Source organism: Hippopotamus amphibius, chromosome X (genome assembly GCF_030028045.1).
Source record: "Hippopotamus amphibius kiboko isolate mHipAmp2 chromosome X, mHipAmp2.hap2, whole genome shotgun sequence".
In the NCBI taxonomy this organism is placed as follows: Eukaryota; Metazoa; Chordata; class Mammalia; order Artiodactyla; family Hippopotamidae; genus Hippopotamus; species Hippopotamus amphibius.
This window is the reverse complement of record NC_080203.1, coordinates 122,694,535-122,719,175: the sequence shown is the minus strand read 5'-3', so window position 1 is coordinate 122,719,175 and position 24,641 is coordinate 122,694,535.

The following is a 24,641-nucleotide window of genomic DNA, read 5'->3' as shown; positions in this document are numbered from 1 at the left end:
AGGTCAAAACTTCCTTAGAAGTATTAGAAGATACGGTTGAGACCATCTTCTAGAAAATAGAGCAAAACAGGAGGTAGAAAAATGGGAGGGAAAAGTCAAAAATTAAGGATTTGTTCCAAAATGTACTACATCTGCCTAAAGGAAGTCCAGAAAGAGAAAACAAAATGGGAAGGAGAAAATTAAGAAAGAATTAAGGAGGGCCTTCCCTGGTGGTGCTGTGGTTAAGAATGCGCCTGCCAGTGCAAGGGACACAGGTTCAGTCGCTGGTCTGGGAAGATCCCACATGCCACTGAGCAACTAAGCCCATATGCCACAACTACTGAGCCTGTGCTCTAGAGCCCGTGAGCCACAACTACTGAGCCAATGCACCACAACTACTGAAGCCCACACACCTAGAGCCTGTGCTCCGCAGAAAGAGAAGCCACCACAATGAGAAGCCCTCGCACCACAACGAAGAGTAGCCTCCGCTTACCACAACTAGGAAGAGCCTGCATGCAGCCACAAAGACCCGCTGCAGCCAAAATAAATGAATGAATGAATTAAAAAAGAATCTAACAAAAGAAAAAAAGGAAGAATTAAGGAAACATTCTTTTCCTTAACACATAAACACACACGCACACAGAGACATTTCTCCGTCACCATCTTGATGACATAGTTGTTTTAATTTTATTAATTTAATCTATTTTTACATTATTTCCTCGTGAGCATTTTTCACAACCTAGCCCTCGCGTGTCCTATAAATACATTACTTTTCTTCAACTTTTTTTTGTCTCTGAGTTAATCATTTTCTTAGTCTTTATTTACTTGATTTTCTGGTACACCTGTTACCCATTTCTTTTCCTGAGTCTCTGCTAGAAATATTACTCTACCCTAATATGTTCCTCAGGTAATTTAGTCATTTTATCTACTTCAGGAAACATCCCTCCAGGAAACCTATGCCCTCCAGCTCCAATACGGACCACTTGTTCTCTTGAGCTGGGCCCTTGCTTCTTTTTCCTCTGCTGGGTCCCTTTTCCTTTATCTCCTATTTTTCTCTTTTGTAGCTCACCCCCTTTTATGTCACCCAAGGTTAAGTTAGGGTGTGGTAACATACGACCCCAGCACCTCACTGGCTTCCAACAGCAAACATTTCTCCTACGTGTTACATGCCCCTCATGGGTTGTCTGTAGCTCTGTGCTCTGCCTCATCTTTTCCCCAGGACCAGGGGATGGAGCAGCTTTTGCCTGGAACATCATCAGTCTCAAGCCAGAAGAGAAGAGAGTGCAGCTAACCAGAGATGACCCTCATGCTTCTGCTTGGAAGTGACACGTGTCTCTTCTGCCCGTCTTCCAATGGCCAGAGCAGCTCACGTAGCCACTCTTAAGTTCATTCCATATCTAAATTTTGGTTGGGTATAAAATTCTTTAAAAAAATTATTCATTTGGCTGTGTCAGGTCTTAGCTGCAGCCGCGGATCTTCACTGCGGCATGCAGGATCTTTCGTTGGGGCATGTGGGATCAAGTTCCCTGACCAGGGATTGAACCCAGGCCCCCTGCATTGGGAGCCCGGAGTCTTAAACCACTGGACCACAAGGGAAGTCCCTGGGTGTAAAATTCTTGATTGGAGAAAGTTTTCTTTCAGGATTTTGAATGCATTGCTGTATTGCCTTCTACCTTTTAGGGTTGCTGTTGGGAAACTAATGCAATTCTGATTCTTGAATCTTGGTGTGTGACCTGTCTTTTGTCTCTGGAAGCTTTTAGGATTCTCCTTTTGTCCCAGTGGTGTGGGAGGATGGGTGAAAAAGCATCCGACCCTCTTCTTTCCTAGAGGCAAAGCTGTATATAACATCTGTGATTTAGGAATGGGTTTGATGGCATGTGACAGAAAACCCAAAATTACAGTGGTCTAAACTGGATGCTTATTTCTATCTCACGTCGATGAAGTCCAGAAGAAGGTGAGCAAGGCACGTGCACCAAGAAGCAGCGAAGGACTCTGGCGCCTTCCAGTCCTCGGCTGCCTAGAGGCATTATTTTATTTTATTTTTCATTGAGGTAGCATTGGTTTATAACATTATATGTTTCACATGTACAACGTTGTATTTCAACTTCTGTACATACTACAGCATGCTCACCACCAAAACTGTAGTTTCCATCCGTCACCATACAGGTGATTCCCTTTATCTATTCTGCGCCACCCCGCACCCCCCCCACCCGCGCCCCATTTCCCCTCTGGTAACCACTACTCTGTTCTCTGTATCTACACATTTGTTTTTGTTTGGTTCCAGTTGTTCATTCATCTTGTTTTGTTTCTTTCTTTCTTATAGTCCATATATGAGTAAAATCATATGTTACTGTCCAGGTTCATCCATATTGTTGCTTCTGGCAAGATTTCATCTTTTTTGTTTGTGGAATTTACTTTTTACTGTTTGGCTGATCCGCTTGAAATGTGGGATCTTAGTTCCCTGACCAGGGATCAAACCTGCACCCTTTGCAGTGGAAGTGTGGAGTCCTAATCCCTGGACCACCAGGGAAGTCTGATTTCATCTTTTTTATGGCTGAGTAGTATTCTATTGTGTATAGATAACACATCTTTTTTATCCATTCATCTACTGATGGACACTTAGGTTGCTTCCATGTCTTGGCTATTGTAAATAATGCTGTAGTGAACATAGGGGTGCATCTATCTTTTCGAATTAGTGTTTTTGTATTATTCAAATAAATAGCCAGAAATGGAATAAGTGGATCATATTGTAGTTCTGTTGTTAATTTTGGGGATAACCTCCATGCTGTTTTCCTTAGTGGCTGCATCAATTTACAGTTCCACAAACAGCGTATGAGGGTTCCTTTTCTCCACATCCTCGCCAACACTTGTTCTTTTTTTGCTTTTTTGATAATAGCCATTCTAACAGGTGTGAAGTAATAGTGCATTGTGGTTTTGATTTGCATTTCCCTAATAATTATTCATGTTGAACATATTCTCATGTGTGTGTTAGCCTAGAGGGGCTCATTATCTGCCTTCCCAGCATCCGGATGGAAGAAGGGCGCAAGAGGCAAATGGCGCCATCTGCTGTCTGGTAAGGAGAAACCAGCCACACTGCGTTCCCACTTACAGACACTTGGTCAGGACTTTGTCACTTGGCCAGCCCAGCTCCACGGAAGGCTGGGAAATATGGACTTATTCTTGATTTCCATGTGTCCAACTAGTAATTTGGGGGGGGGGTTATTACTAAGGAAGAAGGAAGAATTGGTCACAAAGTGGGCAGCTGGAAGTCTCTACCATGATCTAAAAGTGAAATTCATAAAGCAGCTTCAAACAAACAAAGAAAAGAACACAAAACCCAAGCTTGTTACTACAAAATACAGTGGCAAGTAAAACAGACTGTGTATACTTTTTTTTTTGTTGTTTTGGCCGTGCCATGCGGCTTTCAGGATCTTAGTTCCCCAACCAGGGATTGAACCCCGTGTCCTCTGCAGTGAAAGTGAGGAGTCCTAACCACTGGACAACCAGAGAATCCCCCCAGCACATTCTTTACTCAGGCTGTTGTGGGAGTTTCCCCTGCTCCAGTAGTGATGATATATATTGATCCATCTTGTTCTTTTCTGATAACCATGATGAGCGATGACTATGCTGTCTCCAGGCTAGAGCTGAAACTCAGCAAGGCTAACCAGCCCCTCTAAGACTTAAGCCTATTCTCAATAATGCTGGGGAGGAAAAATCAAGCCTGTGACTTAATGAATAGAGATATTAGATCAACTCATTATAATGCAGGATCTTGGTGACTACGGCTGAAGTATCCACATTATAATCAATCATAATAATAACCATTAAGTCCATAATATTCTCTGCCATTACTGCACTCCTACAATGCAAAAATCTAGATACGTACAACATGGCCACATCACTCGACAGTTTTCCCTCTCTCATGGAGGTTTACTGCAGGGTATAAATGTGATGTGAGAACTGAGCTCAACGGTATGCCTCCACTAAAGGAGTGTGGCACCAGAATACGATATTAATGCCGCCAGCAAAATTAGCTTAAAGTAGTCTTTGTGAATCAAATTAACAGAATACATGCTTGTGGAATTAAGGCATGAAAATAGACACTATTCAGAATCTGGACAACAAACAAAAGTAACTGCATAACAAGAACACGGGATGGATGTCTTACTGTCCAGATATTACCATGCTGTTACAAATGAGCTGACCCAGTGAGTTTCTTGGCCTAGGCCAGTGATCCTGCACTTGAGAACCACTTGAGAGCTTTAAAAATGCTGATGCCCAATCCCCGCACCCTGAGAGAATATTTTCATTGGCCCAGGGTGGAGTCCTGGGCATAGGATTTTTAGAAACTCCCCAAGTCCTTTGGTGGACCACCGGGATTGGGAAGCGCTGGGCCCAGGGCAGCGACCGGAGGCAAGAGAAAGACTTGCTTGGGCAAGATACTCCCTTAGGGGGCACTCAGCTGCTTTCTTAGAAAAATAAAAGGGTGGGATTGCATGTTTTTGAAGGACCATCCCATGTCCCAAATGTCATCCTATTTTAAGAGAGGCCTTTGTAAAATAGATACTATTCTAATTGTTTTCAAAAGTTTTTTCCCCCTAAAACCTACAGTATCAGGAATTCCCTGGCGGTCCAGTGGTTGGGACTCTCAGCTTCCACTGCAGGGGATGTGGGTTCCATCGGGGAACTAAGATCCCACAAGCTGTGTGGCTCAGCCAAAACACAAAAACAAACAACAACAACAACAACAAACCCCAAAATCATAATAAAATAAAAAATAAAATCTCCTGTATCTTGGGATTTCAGATTGAATATGACAGGTTCAATACATCCATTTGTCTCCACTCCATCCACAAAACCCCACTAAACGACAGTAGAGGAATACAAAGAAAATATATAAGTTCATATTGATAAAACAGGAGAGCAGGTAACAGCAGCCAGGTGGTGACAAGGACGTTTTAAAGCTTGAGAACCCTGGAAAGTCTCAGGGATTCTGAGCAACCTCTGAAGGTGGAGGAAACATTGGTATCAGGGTGGGCAACTAGCAGTGTCTGCCACACTTTAAAACAAAACGAAGAAAGAGCAGTGTAAGCATGTTATGAGATACAGAAGCAGATGCAACTGCTATGGATTTAAAGTGGTGGTTTCTGGGAAGTGGGAACTGGAATGGGGGAAAGCAGGTCCGGGTTTTGCTCTTCTGAAAGCCTTGTGTCATTGGACCGCTAAAATTAGATATATACATCACAGATTTTTTTTTTCTTAAGTCTTTTTTAAAAATAAGTAAATTTATTTATTGGCTGCGTTTGGTCTTCACTGCTGCGTGAGGGCGTTCTCTAGTTGCAGTGAGCAGGGGCGACTTTTGGTTGCGGTGCACGGGCTTCTCATTGCAGTGGCTTCTCTTGTTGTGGAACTCAGGCTCTAGGCACACGGGCTTCAGTAGTTGTGGCACGTGGGCTCACTAGTGGTGGCACACGGGCTTCGTTGCTCCGTGGCATGTGGGATCTTCCTGGACCAGTGATTGATCCTGTGTCCCCTGCCTTGGCACCCGGATTCTTAACCACTGCACCGTCAGGGAAGTCCCAGATTTTTTTTTTAAGCTACTTTTGAAACGGGGGGGGGGAGGGGAAGGCATGCAAATACTGCAGATGGAAATGTAAAACTGTAAAATCTTTCTGAATGGCAGCTGAGTAGTACGGATCAAAAATTTTAATGTGTGGAACATTCAGCCCAGCGTCTCCACTCTTGGAATTTATTCTGAGGAAGTAATTGGACAACCACTGGTTTGACTATAAAATAGAAAAATTGGAAACTGTCTACACGCCCTGCACCAGAATCTTGATTTGAACAAGTGATGGCTCATCCATGCGGTGGAATTATATGCAGATGCTTTAAATGATGGATTTCACACCTACCAGAAGGTCAAAAATTGTAAAAGCCTGAAAACAGCGAGTTGCTGAGCATGTGAAACAGCGTAAGGGTGATGTAGTGCTGGCGAGCATACACTGGAACAATCTCTTTGGAAAAAAAGCAAACACTGGCATTACATAAACGAAAAGAAACACTTTGATTAGCAATTCTCATATGGAGCCTAAAATGATAGGATTACTTAGAAAGTTACCATTATTTAGTAAAGTGAAAGATAAATCAAAGGCTATATCCCAGGTGCAACTAGGTGGGACGTGCAAAAATATCCCTAATAGTGTTCTGGGGGCCTCAGGCTGCACCCAACGAGGACGTATATCAACATAAAACAGAAACGTAACTACGTGTGAAAAGTACACGAGACAAAACAGCAGCTACACACAGCAACACGTGAGAACATCTGGAATACTCACAGACAAAAAAGACACAAAACGAACTCACTTACCCACGTAAACGTGCGTCCACAGAACCTGTGTGACTAACAAAACCAAAAAGGCGGACTGCCACGAGCACTGCCAAAGTACTTCCAGGGTACAATCTGCACGTTCCCTTACCCGACATTAGCACTTCTGGGTTACAAACCCTCCGTAGTACAGATACAGTCGCCCCTACGAAACAGAAAATAAAAAAACCTATTTTCAACGACACGGAAAACGAAACCTATCTTCAACCTATGCTTTTACGGCAGACCTCAACCAATGAGTTCTGCTTAAGTCTATTTTCGAACACAGAATTGTTGGCCTTGTTCACTGCCACAAGGCCTCCAAAAATTGTACCACCGTCCCTCCCTCGATCAGAATCCTTAGCAACAACGGAAAGACTCAACGATCCAGAGAAAGAAGCGAACGATAAATAAGATAGCCGTGTGCTCGTGGAGAGGCACCTGTGGGGAGACTGCCATACCTATGTCACAGAGGGTGAAGATAAACTCGGGTCTAGAGCTGGCAGCAGTTTTTTTCAGTTAAGTGCGTGAGGTCTTATTCTTTGAAAGAATAGGTTTAAAGGAAACCTATGGCTTTTACCTTGAAAATATATTGTGTGCAGTTCATTCTGGTTATGCAAATGTGTGCTGAGTCTCCCCCCCCCCGCCCCCCCGAGATTCTCGCCATCACTCCGAGAGCGCGGCCGGAGCCCCGCTTCCAGTTGAGTCTGCAAGGGACCCTGACTACGTCTCTTCGGCTCCTCGAGGCTCTGAGTGTGCTTTCTTTTGGGTAAAGGATTTTGGGGCTCTGCATTTAAAGAGAGAAGGTTCATAATATAATAGCAAATGAAAGGTAAGAGACAATTACAAAAATACATTTAATGTTACACTTTTTCTTCCAAAAAGAAATATCAGTGTGTGTGTTGGGCATGTTATGTGCATAGAAAAGTGCTTTCACCAAAATTATGCTTACACTAAAATATTACTGGCCATTATGCCTTTCTTTAACTCTTTATTTTTGTCTGTGTTCTCAGAAATTTCTTTGCTTGACCTATGGAGAGAAAATAAGGAAAATCAATGAAAAGACTTCATAATAAGCAAAGATAAAGAAATTAGAAGGAAAGAATAATAAGTGTAGCAGAAACACAAGACAAAGAATCAAGGAAGCCAAAATTATTGTTTTAGAAGTTTTTATTGGGGTACAGTTGCTTTACAATGTGTTAGTTTCAGCTGTACAGCAAAGTGATTCAGTTATACATGTACCCACTCTTTTTTAAGATTCTTTTCCCATAGAGACCATTACAGTGTATTGAGTCAAGTTCCCTGTGGTATACAGTAGGTCCTTATCAGTTATCTCTTTTCTATATAGTAGTGTGTATATGTCCCAATCTCCCAACTTCTCTCTCCCCCCAAGTGATTTTTTTTTTAAGACTTGATCGAGGAAAATAAGAAGGCACGAATAATATTACAGATGAGAAATAGGATAGAACCAAAGATATAAAAGTGTGGCAGGCCAGGCCAGCTCCATATCCATTTCTCGCCTTCCTCCCTACTGCGAGAGTGCCTGTGTTATAAGAGGCAGCAACGTGATAGTATAGGTCAAAACTTCCTTAGAAGTATTAGAAGATACGGTTGAGACCATCTTCTAGAAAATAGAGCAAAACAGGAGGTAGAAAAATGGGAGGGAAAAGTCAAAAATTAAGGATTTGTTCCAAAAGGTACTACATCTGCCTAAAGGAAGTCCAGAAAGAGAAAACAAAATGGGAAGGAGAAAATTAAGAAAGAATTAAGGAGGGCCTTCCCTGGTGGTGCTGTGGTTAAGAATGCGCCTGCCAGTGCAAGGGACACAGGTTCAGTCGCTGGTCTGGGAAGATCCCACATGCCACTGAGCAACTAAGCCCATATGCCACAACTACTGAGCCTGTGCTCTAGAGCCCGTGAGCCACAACTACTGAGCCAATGCACCACAACTACTGAAGCCCACACACCTAGAGCCTGTGCTCCGCAGAAAGAGAAGCCACCACAATGAGAAGCCCTCGCACCACAACGAAGAGTAGCCTCCGCTTACCACAACTAGGAAGAGCCTGCATGCAGCCACAAAGACCCGCTGCAGCCAAAATAAATGAATGAATGAATTAAAAAAGAATCTAACAAAAGAAAAAAAGGAAGAATTAAGGAAACATTCTTTTCCTTAACACATAAACACACACGCACACAGAGACATTTCTCCGTCACCATCTTGATGACATAGTTGTTTTAATTTTATTAATTTAATCTATTTTTACATTATTTCCTCGTGAGCATTTTTCACAACCTAGCCCTCGAGTGTCCTATAAATACATTACTTTTCTTCAACTTTTTTTGTCTCTGAGTTAATCATTTTCTTAGTCTTTATTTACTTGATTTTCTGGTACACCTGTTACCCATTTCTTTTCCTGAGTCTCTGCTAGAAATATTACTCTACCCTAATATGTTCCTCAGGTAATTTAGTCATTTTATCTACTTCAGGAAACATCCCTCCAGGAAACCTATGCCCTCCAGCTCCAATATGGACCACTTGTTCTCTTGAGCTGGGCCCTTGCTTCTTTTTCCTCTGCTGGGTCCCTTTTCCTTTATCTCCTATTTTTCTCTTTTGTAGCTCACCCCCTTTTATGTCACCCAAGGTTAAGTTAGGGTGTGGTAACATACGACCCCAACACTGTGGGAAGACATTCAGGAACCTTTTTGTAACCTTGAAAATGTTGAAGTATGTGGGCCGAGCGATGGGATTCAGAATGTCCTGCTTGAGCAGTGGAGGAACTGAGGGTGCGGGGCGTGGAGACTAATATCACCCTGTTTGGCCCTGAAGGATGGCTGGTTAGCCAAAGACGGGTAAGATTCCTCAGAGGAGGAACAACCTAAGACAGGCACAGCCGCAGAGGGGCCAACAGGGGTGGTGTTTTGCTCTCCACACCCAGCTCAAATCCACACCTGCTCAGCTCGGACTCAGGAGGCAAACAAGGATCATTGCCCCAGTCATGTGAGGCCTTTGATTGTTTATGAGTGTAACCTGAGAATGTTAGCCCACGAACTCAATAAAGGCAACCTGGGATGAGTCAGCAGGGCTCTTGATCCGAGAGGCCTTGAGCCCCCCGGTCCCACTTTTCTCTTCAGTCTGTGTCTGTGTCTTCTTCAAGCTTGCGGCACCCGTCACTCACCTCGAGTCGCCGAGCTGGTCTCGGCACAACAACTCACTGGCTTCCAACAGCAAACATTTCTCCTACGTGTTACATGCCCCTCATGGGTTGTCTGTAGCTCTGTGCTCTGCCTCATCTTTTCCCCAGGACCAGGGGATGGAGCAGCTTTTGCCTGGAACATCATCAGTCTCAAGCCAGAAGAGAAGAGAGTGCAGCTAACCAGAGATGACCCTCATGCTTCTGCTTGGAAGTGACACGTGTCTCTTCTGCCCGTCTTCCAATGGCCAGAGCAGCTCACGTAACCACTCTTAAGTTCATTCCATATCTAAATTTTGGTTGGGTATAAAATTCTTTAAAAAAAATTATTCATTTGGCTGTGTCAGGTCTTAGCTGCAGCCGCGGATCTTCACTGCGGCATGCAGGATCTTTCGTTGGGGCATGTGGGATCAAGTTCCCTGACCAGGGATTGAACCCAGGCCCCCTGCATTGGGATCTCGGAGTCTTAAACCACTGGACCACAAGGGAAGTCCCTGGGTGTAAAATTCTTGATTGGAGAAAGTTTTCTTTCAGGATTTTGAATGCATTGCTGTATTGCCTTCTACCTTTTAGGGTTGCTGTTGGGAAACTAATGCAATTCTGATTCTTGAATCTTGGTGTGTGACCTGTCTTTTGTCTCTGGAAGCTTTTAGGATTCTCCTTTTGTCCCAGTGGTGTGGGAGGATGGGTGAAAAAGCATCCGACCCTCTTCTTTCCTAGAGGCAAAGCTGTATATAACATCTGTGATTTAGGAATGGGTTTGATGGCATGTGACAGAAAACCCAAAATTACAGTGGTCTAAACTGGATGCTTATTTCTATCTCACGTCGATGAAGTCCAGAAGAAGGTGAGCAAGGCACGTGCACCAAGAAGCAGCGAAGGACTCTGGCGCCTTCCAGTCCTCGGCTGCCTAGAGGCATTATTTTATTTTATTTTTCATTGAGGTAGCATTGGTTTATAACATTATATGTTTCACATGTACAACGTTGTATTTCAACTTCTGTACATACTACAGCATGCTCACCACCAAAACTGTAGTTTCCATTGGTCACCATACAGGTGATTCCCTTTATCTATTCTGCGCCACCCCACACCCCCCCCACCCCCGCCCCATTTCCCCTCTGGTAACCACTACTCTGTTCTCTGTATCTACACATTTGTTTTTGTTTGGTTCCAGTTGTTCATTCATCTTGTTTTGTTTCTTTCTTTCTTATAGTCCATATATGAGTAAAATCATACGTTACTGTCCAGGTTCATCCATATTGTTGCTTCTGGCAAGATTTCATCTTTTTTGTTTGTGGAATTTACTTTTTACTGTTTGGCTGATCCGCTTGAAGTGTGGGATCTTAGTTCCCTGAGCAGGGATCAAACCTGCACCCTTTGCAGTGGAAGTGTGGAGTCCTAATCCCTGGACCACCAGGGAAGTCTGATTTCATCTTTTTTATGGCTGAGTAGTATTCTATTGTGTATAGATAACACATCTTTTTTATCCATTCATCTACTGATGGACACTTAGGTTGCTTCCATGTCTTGGCTATTGTAAATAATGCTGTAGTGAACATAGGGGTGCATCTATCTTTTCGAATTAGTGTTTTTGTATTATTCAAATAAATAGCCAGAAATGGAATAAGTGGATCATATTGTAGTTCTGTTGTTAATTTTGGGGATAACCTCCATGCTGTTTTCCTTAGTGGCTGCATCAATTTACAGTTCCACAAACAGCGTATGAGGGTTCCTTTTCTCCACATCCTCGCCAACACTTGTTCTTTTTTTGCTTTTTTGATAATAGCCATTCTAACAGGTGTGAAGTAATAGTGCATTGTGGTTTTGATTTGCATTTCCCTAATAATTATTCATGTTGAACATATTCTCATGTGTGTGTTAGCCTAGAGGGGCTCTTTATCTGCCTTCCCAGCATCCGGATGGAAGAAGGGCGCAAGAGGCAAATGGCGCCATCTGCTGTCTGGTAAGGAGAAACCAGCCACACTGCGTTCCCACTTACAGACACTTGGTCAGGACTTTGTCACTTGGCCAGCCCAGCTCCACGGAAGGCTGGGAAATATGGACTTATTCTTGATTTCCATGTGTCCAACTAGTAATTTGGGGGGGGGGGGGGTTATTACTAAGGAAGAAGGAAGAATTGGTCACAAAGTGGGCAGCTGCAAGTCTCTACCATGATCTAAAAGTGAAATTCATAAAGCAGCTTCAAACAAACAAACAAAAGAAAACAAAACCCAAGCTTGTTACTACAAAATACAGTGGCAAGTAAAACAGACTGTGTATACTTTTTTTGTTGTTGTTTTGGCCGTGCCATGCGGCTTTCAGGATCTTAGTTCCCCAACCAGGGATTGAACCCCGTGTCCTCTGCAGTGAAAGTGAGGAGTCCTAACCACTGGACAACCAGAGAATCCCCCCAGCACATTCTTTACTCAGGCTGTTGTGGGAGTTTCCCCTGCTCCAGTACTGATGATATATATTGATCCATCTTGTTCTTTTCTGATAACCATGATGAGCGATGACTATGCTGTCTCCAGGCTAGAGCTGAAACTCAGCAAGGCTAACCAGCCCCTCTAAGACTTAAGCCTATTCTCAATAATGCTGGGGAGGAAAAATCAAGCCTGTGACTTAATGAATAGAGATATTCGATCAACTCATTATAATGCAGGATTTTGGTGACTACGGCTGAAGTATCCACATTATAATCAATCATAATAATAACCATTAAGTCCATAATATTCTCTGCCATTACTGCACTCCTACAATGCAAAAATCTAGATACGTACAACATGGCCACATCACTCGACAGTTTTCCCTCTCTCATGGAGGTTTACTGCAGGGTATAAATGTGATGTGAGAACTGAGCTCAACGGTATGCCTCCACTAAAGGAGTGTGGCACCAGAATACGATATTAATGCCGCCAGCAAAATTAGCTTAAAGTAGTCTTTGTGAATCAAATTAACAGAATACATGCTTGTGGAATTAAGGCATGAAAATAGACACTATTCAGAATCTGGACAACAAACAAAAGTAACTGCATAACAAGAACACGGGATGGATGTCTTACTGTCCAGATATTACCATGCTGTTACAAATGAGCTGACCCAGTGAGTTTCTTGGCCTAGGCCAGTGATCCTGCACTTGAGAACCACTTGAGAGCTTTAAAAATGCTGATGCCCAATCCCCGCACCCTGAGAGAATATTTTCATTGGCCCAGGGTGGAGTCCTGGGCATAGGATTTTTAGAAACTCCCCAAGTCCTTTGGTGGACCACCGGGATTGGGAAGCGCTGGGCCCAGGGCAGCGACCGGAGGCAAGAGAAAGACTTGCTTGGGCAAGATACTCCCTTAGGGGGCGCTCAGCTGCTTTCTTAGAAAAATAAAAGGGTGGGATTGCATGTTTTTGAAGGACCATCCCATGTCCCAAATGTCATCCTATTTTAAGAGAGGCCTTTGTAAAATAGATACTATTCTAATTGTTTTCAAAAGTTTTTTCCCCCTAAAACCTACAGTATCAGGAATTCCCTGGCGGTCCAGTGGTTGGGACTCTCAGCTTCCACTGCAGGGGATGTGGGTTCCATCGGGGAACTAAGATCCCACAAGCTGTGTGGCTCAGCCAAAACACAAAAACAAACAACAACAACAACAACAAACCCCACAATCATAATAAAATAAAAAATAAAATCTCCTGTATCTTGGGATTTCAGATTGAATATGACAGGTTCAATACATCCATTTGTCTCCACTCCATCCACAAAACCCCACTAAACGACAGTAAAGGAATACAAAGAAAATATATAAGTTCATATTGATAAAACAGGAGAGCAGGTAACAGCAGCCAGGTGGTGACAAGGACGTTTTAAAGCTTGAGAACCCTGGAAAGTCTCAGGGATTCTGAGCAACCTCTGAAGGTGGAGGAAACATTGGTATCAGGGTGGGCAACTAGCAGTGTCTGCCACACTTTAAAACAAAACGAAGAAAGAGCAGTGTAAGCATGTTATGAGATACAGAAGCAGATGCAACTGCTATGGATTTAAAGTGGTGGTTTCTGGGAAGTGGGAACTGGAATGGGGGAAAGCAGGTCCGGGTTTTGCTCTTCTGAAAGCCTTGTGTCATTGGACCGCTAAAATTAGATATATACATCACAGATTTTTTTTTCTTAAGTCTTTTTTAAAAATAAGTAAATTTATTTATTGGCTGCGTTTGGTCTTCACTGCTGCGTGAGGGCGTTCTCTAGTTGCAGTGAGCAGGGGCGACTTTTGGTTGCGGTGCACGGGCTTCTCATTGCAGTGGCTTCTCTTGTTGTGGAACTCAGGCTCTAGGCACACGGGCTTCAGTAGTTGTGGCACGTGGGCTCACTAGTTGTGGCACACGGGCTTAGTTGCTCCGTGGCATGTGGGATCTTCCTGGACCAGTGATTGATCCTGTGTCCCCTGCCTTGGCACCCGGATTCTTAACCACTGCACCGTCAGGGAAGTCCCAGATTTTTTTTTTAAGCTACTTTTGAAACGGGGGGGGGGGGTGGGGGAGAAGGCATGCAAATACTGTAGATGGAAATGTAAAACTGTAAAATCTTTCTGAATGGCAGCTGAGTAGTACGGATCAAAAATTTTAATGTGTGGAACATTCAGCCCAGCGTCTCCACTCTTGGAATTTATTCTGAGGAAGTAATTGGACAACCACTGGTTTGACTATAAAATAGAAAAATTGGAAACTGTCTACACGCCCTGCACCAGAATCTTGATTTGAACAAGTGATGGCTCATCCATGCGGTGGAATTATATGCAGATGCTTTAAATGATGGATTTCACACCTACCAGAAGGTCAAAAATTGTAAAAGCCTGAAAACAGCGAGTTGCTGAGCATGTGAAACAGCGTAAGGGTGATGTAGTGCTGGCGAGCATACACTGGAACAATCTCTTTGGAAAAAAAGCAAAAACTGGCATTACATAAACGAAAAGAAACACTTTGATTAGCAATTCTCATATGGAGCCTAAAATGATAGGATTACTTAGAAAGTTACCATTATTTAGTAAAGTGAAAGATAAATCAAAGGCTATATCCCAGGGGCAACTAGGTGGGACGTGCAAAAATATCCCTAATAGTGTTCTGGGGGCCTCAGGCTGCACCCAACGAGGACGTATATCAACATAAAACAGAAACGTAACTACGTGTGAAAAGTACACGAGACAAAACAGCAGCTACACACAGCAACACGTGAGAACATCTGGAATACTCACAGACAAAAAAGACACAAAACGAACTCACTTACCCACGTAAACGTGCGTCCACAGAACCTGTGTGGCTAACAAAACCAAAAAGGCGGACTGCCACGAGCACTGCCAAAGTACTTCCAGGGTACAATCTGCACGTTCCCTTACCCGACATTAGCACTTCTGGGTTACAAACCCTCCGTAGTACAGATACAGTCGCCCCTACGAAACAGAAAATAAAAAAACCTATTTTCAACGACACGGAAAACGAAACCTATCTTCAACCTATGCTTCTACGGCCGACCTCAACCAATGAGTTCTGCTTAAGTCTATTTTCGAACACAGAATTGTTGGCCTTGTTCACTGCCACAAGGCCTCCAAAAATTACGAGCTGCTTGCTGGTTGCACCACCGTCCCTCCCTCGATCAGAATCCTTAGCAACCACTGAAAGACTCAACGATCCACAGATAGAAGCGAATGGTAAGTAAGATGGCCGTGTGCTCGTGGAGAGGCACCTGTGGGGAGACTGCCATACCTATGTCACAGAGGGTGAAGATAAACTCGGGTCTAGAGCTGGCAGCAGTTTTTTTCAGTTAAGTGCGTGAGGTCTTATTCTTTGAAAGAATAGGTTTGAAGGAAACCTATGGCTTTTACCTTGAAAATATATTGTGTGCAGTTCATTCTGGTTATGCAAATGCGTGCTGAGTCTCCCCACCTCCGCCCCCCCGAGATTCTCGCCATCACTCCGAGAGCGCGGCCGGAGCCCCGCTTCCAGTTGAGTCTGCAAGGGACCCTGACTACGTCTCTTTGGCTCCTCGAGGCTCTGAGTGTGCTTTCTTTTGGGTAAAGGATTCTGGGGCTCTGCATTTAAAGAGAGAAGGTTCATAATATAATAGCAAATGAAAGGTAAGAGACAATTACAAAAATACATTTAATGTTACACTTTTTCTTCCAAAAAGAAATATCAGTGTGTGTGTTGGGCATGTTATGTGCATAGAAAAGTGCTTTCACCAAAATTATGCTTACACTAAAATATTACTGGCCATTATGCCTTTCTTTAACTCTTTATTTTTGTCTGTGTTCTCAGAAATTTCTTTGCTTGACCTATGGAGAGAAAATAAGGAAAATCAATGAAAAGACTTCATAATAAGCAAAGATAAAGAAATTAGAAGGAAAGAATAATAAGTGTAGCAGAAACACAAGACAAAGAATCAAGGAAGCCAAAATTATTGTTTTAGAAGTTTTTATTGGGGTACAGTTGCTTTACAATGTGTTAGTTTCAGCTGTACAGCAAAGTGATTCAGTTATACATGTACCCACTCTTTTTTAAGATTCTTTTCCCATAGAGACCATTACAGTGTATTGAGTCAAGTTCCCTGTGGTATACAGTAGGTCCTTATCAGTTATCTCTTTTCTATATAGTAGTGTGTCCCAATCTCCCAACTTCTCTCTCCCCCCAAGTGATTTTTTTTTTAAGACTTGATCGAGGAAAATAAGAAGGCACGAATAATATTACAGATGAGAAATAGGATAGAACCAAAGATATAAAAGTGTGGCAGGCCAGGCCAGCTCCATATCCATTTCTCGCCTTCCTCCCTACTGCGAGAGTGCCTGTGTTATAAGAGGCAGCAACGTGATAGTATAGGTCAAAACTTCCTTAGAAGTATTAGAAGATACGGTTGAGACCATCTTCTAGAAAATAGAGCAAAACAGGAGGTAGAAAAATGGGAGGGAAAAGTCAAAAATTAAGGATTTGTTCCAAAATGTACTACATCTGCCTAAAGGAAGTCCAGAAAGAGAAAACAAAATGGGAAGGAGAAAATTAAGAAAGAATTAAGGAGGGCCTTCCCTGGTGGTGCTGTGGTTAAGAATGCGCCTGCCAGTGCAAGGGACACAGGTTCAGTCGCTGGTCTGGGAAGATCCCACATGCCACTGAGCAACTAAGCCCATATGCCACAACTACTGAGCCTGTGCTCTAGAGCCCGTGAGCCACAACTACTGAGCCAATGCACCACAACTACTGAAGCCCACACACCTAGAGCCTGTGCTCCGCAGAAAGAGAAGCCACCACAATGAGAAGCCCTCGCACCACAACGAAGAGTAGCCTCCGCTTACCACAACTAGGAAGAGCCTGCATGCAGCCACAAAGACCCGCTGCAGCCAAAATAAATGAATGAATGAATTAAAAAAGAATCTAACAAAAGAAAAAAAGGAAGAATTAAGGAAACATTCTTTTCCTTAACACATAAACACACACGCACACAGAGACATTTCTCCGTCACCATCTTGATGACATAGTTGTTTTAATTTTATTAATTTAATCTATTTTTACATTATTTCCTCGTGAGCATTTTTCACAACCTAGCCCTCGCGTGTCCTATAAATACATTACTTTTCTTCAACTTTTTTTTGTCTCTGAGTTAATCATTTTCTTAGTCTTTATTTACTTGATTTTCTGGTACACCTGTTACCCATTTCTTTTCCTGAGTCTCTGCTAGAAATATTACTCTACCCTAATATGTTCCTCAGGTAATTTAGTCATTTTATCTACTTCAGGAAACATCCCTCCAGGAAACCTATGCCCTCCAGCTCCAATACGGACCACTTGTTCTCTTGAGCTGGGCCCTTGCTTCTTTTTCCTCTGCTGGGTCCCTTTTCCTTTATCTCCTATTTTTCTCTTTTGTAGCTCACCCCCTTTTATGTCACCCAAGGTTAAGTTAGGGTGTGGTAACATACGACCCCAGCACCTCACTGGCTTCCAACAGCAAACATTTCTCCTACGTGTTACATGCCCCTCATGGGTTGTCTGTAGCTCTGTGCTCTGCCTCATCTTTTCCCCAGGACCAGGGGATGGAGCAGCTTTTGCCTGGAACATCATCAGTCTCAAGCCAGAAGAGAAGAGAGTGCAGCTAACCAGAGATGACCCTCATGCTTCTGCTTGGAAGTGACACGTGTCTCTTCTGCCCGTCTTCCAATGGCCAGAGCAGCTCACGTAGCCACTCTTAAGTTCATTCCATATCTAAATTTTGGTTGGGTATAAAATTCTTTAAAAAAATTATTCATTTGGCTGTGTCAGGTCTTAGCTGCAGCCGCGGATCTTCACTGCGGCATGCAGGATCTTTCGTTGGGGCATGTGGGATCAAGTTCCCTGACCAGGGATTGAACCCAGGCCCCCTGCATTGGGAGCCCGGAGTCTTAAACCACTGGACCACAAGGGAAGTCCCTGGGTGTAAAATTCTTGATTGGAGAAAGTTTTCTTTCAGGATTTTGAATGCATTGCTGTATTGCCTTCTACCTTTTAGGGTTGCTGTTGGGAAACTAATGCAATTCTGATTCTTGAATCTTGGTGTGTGACCTGTCTTTTGTCTCTGGAAGCTTTTAGGATTCTCCTTTTGTCCCAGTGGTGTGGGAGGATGGGTGAAAAAGCATCCGACCCTCTTCTTTCCTAGAGGCAAAGCTGTATATAACATCTGTGATTTAGGAATGGGTTTGATGGCATGTGACAGAAAACCCAAAATTACAGTGGTCTAAACTGGATGCTTATTTCTATCTCACGTCGATGAAGTCCAGAAGAAGGTGAGCAAGGCACGTGCACCAAGAAGCAGCGAAGGACTCTGGCGCCTTCCAGTCCTCGGCTGCCTAGAGGTATTATTTTATTTTATTTTTCATTGAGGTAGCATTGGTTTATAACATTATATGTTTCACATGTACAACGTTGTATTTCAACTTCTGTACATACTACAGCGTGCTCACCACCAAAACTGTAGATTCCATCCGTCACCATACAGGTGATTCCCTTTATCTATTCTGCGCCACCCCCCCCACCCGCGCCCCATTTCCCCTCTGGTAACCACTACTCTGTTCTCTGTATCTACACATTTGTTTTTGTTTGGTTCCAGTTGTTCATTCATCTTGTTTTGTTTCTTTCTTTCTTATAGTCCATATATGAGTAAAATCATACGTTACTGTCCAGGTTCATCCATATTGTTGCTTCTGGCAAGATTTCATCTTTTTTGTTTGTGGAATTTACTTTTTACTGTTTGGCTGATCCGCTTGAAATGTGGGATCTTAGTTCCCTGACCAGGGATCAAACCTGCACCCTTTGCAGTGGAAGTGTGGAGTCCTAATCCCTGGACCACCAGGGAAGTCTGATTTCATCTATTTTATCGCTGAGTAGTAGTCTATTGTGTATAGATAACACATCTTTTTTATCCATTCATCTATTGATGGACACTTAGGTTGCTTCCATGTCTTGGCTATTGTAAATAATGCTGTAGTGAACATAGGGGTGCATCTATCTTTTCGAATTAGTGTTTTTGTATTATTCAAATAAATAGCCAGAAATAGAATAAGTGGATGATATTGTAGTTCTGTTGTTAATTTTGGGGATAACCTCCATGCTGTTTTCCTTAGTGGCTGCATCAATTTACAGTTCCACAAACAGCGTATGAGGGTTCCTTTTCTCCACATCCTCGCCAACACTTGTTCTTTTTTTGCTTTTTTGATAATAGCCATTCTAACAGGTGTGAAGTAATAGTGCATTGTGGTTTTGATTTGCATTTCCCTAATAATTATTCATGTTGAACATATTCTCATGTGTGTGTTAGCCTAGAGGGGCTCTTTATCTGCCTTCCCAGCATCCGGATGGAAGAAGGGCGCAAGAGGCAAATGGCGCCATCTGCTGTCTGGTAAGGAGAAACCAGCCACACTGCGTTCCCACTTACAGACACTTGGTCAGGACTTTGTCACTTGGCCAGCCCAGCTCCACGGAAGGCTGGGAAATATGGACTTATTCTTGATTTCCATGTGTCCAACTAGTAATTTGGGGGGGGGGGTTATTACTAAGGAAGAAGGAAGAATTGGTCACAAAGTGGGCAGCTGGAAGTCTCTACCATGATCTAAAAGTGAAATTCATAAAGCAGCTTCAAACAAACAAAGAAAAGAAAACAAAACCCAAGCTTGTTACTACAAAATACAGTGGCAAGTAAAACAGACTGTGTATACTTTTTTTGTTGTTGTTTTGGCCGTGCCATGCGGCTTTCAGGATCTTAGTTCCCCAACCAGGGATTGAACCCCGTGTCCTCTGCAGTGAAAGTGAGGAGTCCTAACCACTGGACAACCAGAGAATCCCCCCAGCACATTCTTTACTCAGGCTGTTGTGGGAGTTTCCCCTGCTCCAGTACTGATGATATATATTGATCCATCTTGTTCTTTTCTGATAACCATGATGAGCGATGACTATGCTGTCTCCAGGCTAGAGCTGAAACTCAGCAAGGCTAACCAGCCCCTCTAAGAATTAAGCCTATTCTCAATAATGCTGGGGAGGAAAAATCAAGCCTGTGACTTAATGAATAGAGATATTCGATCAACTCATTATAATGCAGGATTTTGGTGACTACAGCTGAAGTATCCACATTATAATCAATCATAATAATAACCATTAAGTCCATAATATTCTCTGCCATTACTGCACTCCTACAATGCAAAAATCTAGATACGTACAACATGGCCACATCACTCGACAGTTTTCCCTCTCTCATGGAGGTTTACTGCAGGGTATAAATGTGATGTGAGAACTGAGCTCAACGGTATGCCTCCACTAAAGGAGTGTGGCACCAGAATACGATATTAATGCCGCCAGCAAAATTAGCTTAAAGTAGTCTTTGTGAATCAAATTAACAGAATACATGCTTGTGGAATTAAGGCATGAAAATAGACACTATTCAGAATCTGGACAACAAACAAAAGTAACTGCATAACAAGAACACGGGATGGATGTCTTACTGTCCAGATATTACCATGCTGTTACAAATGAGCTGACCCAGTGAGTTTCTTGGCCTAGGCCAGTGATCCTGCACTTGAGAACCACTTGAGAGCTTTAAAAATGCTGATGCCCAATCCCCGCACCCTGAGAGAATATTTTCATTGGCCCAGGGTGGAGTCCTGGGCATAGGATTTTTAGAAACTCCCCAAGTCCTTTGGTGGACCACCGGGATTGGGAAGCGCTGGGCCCAGGGCAGCGACCGGAGGCAAGAGAAAGACTTGCTTGGGCAAGATACTCCCTTAGGGGGCACTCAGCTGCTTTCTTAGAAAAATAAAAGGGTGGGATTGCATGTTTTTGAAGGACCATCCCATGTCCCAAATGTCATCCTATTTTAAGAGAGGCCTTTGTAAAATAGATACTATTCTAATTGTTTTCAAAAGTTTTTTCCCCCTAAAACCTACAGTATCAGGAATTCCCTGGCGGTCCAGTGGTTGGGACTCTCAGCTTCCACTGCAGGGGATGTGGGTTCCATCGGGGAACTAAGATCCCACAAGCTGTGTGGCTCAGCCAAAACACAAAAACAAACAACAACAACAACAAAAAACCCCACAATCATAATAAAATAAAAAATAAAATCTCCTGTATCTTGGGATTTCAGATTGAATATGACAGGTTCAATACATCCATTTGTCTCCACTCCATCCACAAAACCCCACTAAACGACAGTAAAGGAATACAAAGAAAATATATAAGTTCATATTGATAAAACAGGAGAGCAGGTAACAGCAGCCAGGTGGTGACAAGGACATTTTAAAGCTTGAGAACCCTGGAAAGTCTCAGGGATTCTGAGCAACCTCTGAAGGTGGAGGAAACATTGGTATCAGGGTGGGCAACTAGCAGTGTCTGCCACACTTTAAAACAAAACGAAGAAAGAGCAGTGTAAGCATGTTATGAGATACAGAAGCAGATGCAACTGCTATGGATTTAAAGTGGTGGTTTCTGGGAAGTGGGAACTGGAATGGGGGAAAGCAGGTCCGGGTTTTGCTCTTCTGAAAGCCTTGTGTCATTGGACCGCTAAAATTAGATATATACATCACAGATTTTTTTTTTCTTAAGTCTTTTTTAAAAATAAGTAAATTTATTTATTGGCTGCGTTTGGTCTTCACTGCTGCGTGAGGGCGTTCTCTAGTTGCAGTGAGCAGGGGCGACTTTTGGTTGCGGTGCACGGGCTTCTCATTGCAGTGGCTTCTCTTGTTGTGGAACTCAGGCTCTAGGCACACGGGCTTCAGTAGTTGTGGCACGTGGGCTCACTAGTTGTGGCACACGGGCTTAGTTGCTCCGTGGCATGTGGGATCTTCCTGGACCAGTGATTGATCCTGTGTCCCCTGCCTTGGCACCCGGATTCTTAACCACTGCACCGTCAGGGAAGTCCCAGATTTTTTTTTTAAGCTACTTTTGAAACGGGGGGGGGGGGTGGGGGGGAAGGCATGCAAATACTGTAGATGGAAATGTAAAACTGTAAAATCTTTCTGAATGGCAGCTGAGTAGTACGGATCAAAAATTTTAATGTGTGGAACATTCAGCCCAGCGTCTCCACTCTTGGAATTTATTCTGAGGAAGTAATTGGACAACCACTGGTTTGACTATAAAATAGAAAAATTGGAAACTGTCTACACGCCCTGCACCAGAATCTTGATTTGAACAAGTGATGGCTCATCCATGCGGTGGAATTATATGCAGATGCTTTAAATGATGGATTTCACACCTACCAGAAGGTCAAAAATTGTAAAAGCCTGAAAACAGCGAGTTGCTGAGCATGTGAAACAGCGTAAGGGTGATGTAGTGCTGGCGAGCATACACTGGAACAATCTCTTTGGAAAAAAAGCAAAAACTGGCATTACATAAACGAAAAGAAACACTTTGATTAGCAATTCTCATATGGAGCCTAAAATGATAGGATTACTTAGAAAGTTACCATTATTTAGTAAAGTGAAAGATAAATCAAAGGCTATATCCCAGGTGCAACTAGGTGGGACGTGCAAAAATATCCCTAATAGTGTTCTGGGGGCCTCAGGCTGCACCCAACGAGGACGTATATCAACATAAAACAGAAACGTAACTACGTGTGAAAAGTACACGAGACAAAACAGCAGCTACACACAGCAACACGTGAGAACATCTGGAATACTCACAGACAAAAAAGACACAAAACGAACTCACTTACCCACGTAAACGTGCGTCCACAGAACCTGTGTGACTAACAAAACCAAAAAGGCGGACTGCCACGAGCACTGCCAAAGTACTTCCAGGGTACAATCTGCACGTTCCCTTACCCGACATTAGCACTTCCGGGCTACAAACCCTCCGTAGTACAGATACAGTCGCCCCTACAAAACAGAAAATAAAAAAAACCTATTTTCAACGAAATGGAAAACGAAACCTATCTTCAACCTATGCTTTTACGGCCGACCTTAACCAATGAGTTCTGCTTAAGTCTATTTTTAAACACAGAATTGTTGGCCTTGTTCACTGCCACAAGGCCTCCAAAAATTGTACCACCGTCCCTCCCTCGATCAGAATCCTTAGCAACAACGGAAAGACTCAACGATCCAGAGAAAGAAGCGAACGATAAATAAGATAGCCGTGTGCTCGTGGAGAGGCACCTGTGGGGAGACTGCCATACCTATTTCACAGAGGGTGAAGATAAACTCGGGTCTAGAGCTGGCAGCAGTTTTTTTCAGTTAAGTGCGTGAGGTCTTATTCTTTGAAAGAATAGGTTTGAAGGAAACCTATGGCTTTTACCTTGAAAATATATTGTGTGCAGTTCATTCTGGTTATGCAAATGCGTGCTGAGTCTCCCCCCCCCCCGCCCCCCCGAGATTCTCGCCATCACTCCGAGAGCGCGGCCGGAGCCCCGCTTCCAGTTGAGTCTGCAAGGGACCCTGACTACGTCTCTTCGGCTCCTCGAGGCTCTGAGTGTGCTTTCTTTTGGGTAAAGGATTTTGGGGCTCTGCATTTAAAGAGAGAAGGTTCATAATATAATAGCAAATGAAAGGTAAGAGACAATTACAAAAATACATTTAATGTTACACTTTTTCTTCCAAAAAGAAATATCAGTGTGTGTGTTGGGCATGTTATGTGCATAGAAAAGTGCTTTCACCAAAATTATGCTTACACTAAAATATTACTGGCCATTATGCCTTTCTTTAACTCTTTATTTTTGTCTGTGTTCTCAGAAATTTCTTTGCTTGACCTATGGAGAGAAAATAAGGAAAATCAATGAAAAGACTTCATAATAAGCAAAGATAAAGAAATTAGAAGGAAAGAATAATAAGTGTAGCAGAAACACAAGACAAAGAATCAAGGAAGCCAAAATTATTGTTTTAGAAGTTTTTATTGGGGTACAGTTGCTTTACAATGTGTTAGTTTCAGCTGTACAGCAAAGTGATTCAGTTATACATGTACCCACTCTTTTTTAAGATTCTTTTCCCATAGAGACCATTACAGTGTATTGAGTCAAGTTCCCTGTGGTATACAGTAGGTCCTTATCAGTTATCTCTTTTCTATATAGTAGTGTGTATATGTCCCAATCTCCCAACTTCTCTCTCCCCCCAAGTGATTTTTTTTTTAAGACTTGATCGAGGAAAATAAGAAGGCACGAATAATATTACAGATGAGAAATAGGATAGAACCAAAGATATAAAAGTGTGGCAGGCCAGGCCAGCTCCATATCCATTTCTCGCCTTCCTCCCTACTGCGAGAGTGCCTGTGTTATAAGAGGCAGCAACGTGATAGTATAGGTCAAAACTTCCTTAGAAGTATTAGAAGATACGGTTGAGACCATCTTCTAGAAAATAGAGCAAAACAGGAGGTAGAAAAATGGGAGGGAAAAGTCAAAAATTAAGGATTTGTTCTAAAATGTACTACATCTGCCTAAAGGAAGTCCAGAAAGAGAAAACAAAATGGGAAGGAGAAAATTAAGAAAGAATTAAGGAGGGCCTTCCCTGGTGGTGCTGTGGTTAAGAATGCGCCTGCCAGTGCAAGGGACACAGGTTCAGTCGCTGGTCTGGGAAGATCCCACATGCCACTGAGCAACTAAGCCCATATGCCACAACTACTGAGCCTGTGCTCTAG